Source organism: Phaseolus vulgaris, chromosome 8 (genome assembly GCF_000499845.2).
Source record: "Phaseolus vulgaris cultivar G19833 chromosome 8, P. vulgaris v2.0, whole genome shotgun sequence".
Classification (NCBI taxonomy): domain Eukaryota; kingdom Viridiplantae; phylum Streptophyta; class Magnoliopsida; order Fabales; family Fabaceae; genus Phaseolus; species Phaseolus vulgaris.
The window spans coordinates 36,002,346-36,003,104 of NC_023752.2; the positions used below are offsets into that span (position 1 = coordinate 36,002,346).

At 34.3% G+C, this 759-nt stretch overlaps 1 pseudogene; it reads right to left on the reverse strand.

Annotated features, from left to right (window-relative positions):
• Nucleotides 1-322: 322 nt before the first annotated feature.
• On the reverse strand, nt 323-429 carry LOC137827376 (small nucleolar RNA R71; annotated as a pseudogene).
• Between the last annotated feature and the right edge of the window lie 330 nt (nt 430-759).

Here is a 759-nt window from a genome sequence, read left to right on the forward strand (position 1 = left end):
AATAAAAGCCTCCTTTATTTGATTCTCATCAACTAAGGCCTTGGAGATGAAACCTGCATTCCTCAGTCTGATCAGTACCCATCAATTTACAACAATTAACCATGAGGATCCATATATACATTTATCTACATTTTATGAATTGGTGGGCATAATGAGTTTTCAATCATGTGATATTGAAGTTGTTTATCTATGTTTTTTTCATTTCTCATCGGTAGAAAAAGATAAGGAATGACTCAAATCACATCCAAATCACAGCCTTACTAGTTGGAAAGATATAGAGGAAAAAATTTTACAAAGATTTTTTCCATTATACCACTACATCAAAGGAAAGTCTGATATTTCTATGTTCAAACAATGATCAGATGAAGCCTTCTGTGAAACATGGGAGAGATTCAAAGTGATGCTGAGAAAATGCCCAAATCATGAATTTGAAGATAATGGGCTCAGGATACAAAAATGCTTTTAGACACTACAACTGGTGGTACAATGGTTGTTGTTGATGTAGAACAGGAAACAAATATTATTGATGCATTGGCATCAACAGACTATCAAGCCCATAATGATAGAAAGATTGAGCCCAAGAAAGGGATGATGGACCGTATTACTCGAGATGCAATTCTGGCTCAAAATAAAATTCTAACACAACAGGTTGAAGCATTGACTAAGAAGATGTCTAAGTTGCCGCAACAATAATAATTATTAGAATAATATGCCTTAAGGTTGGAAAAGAAAACAGAACCAAAGTTTTGGGTGGAAACA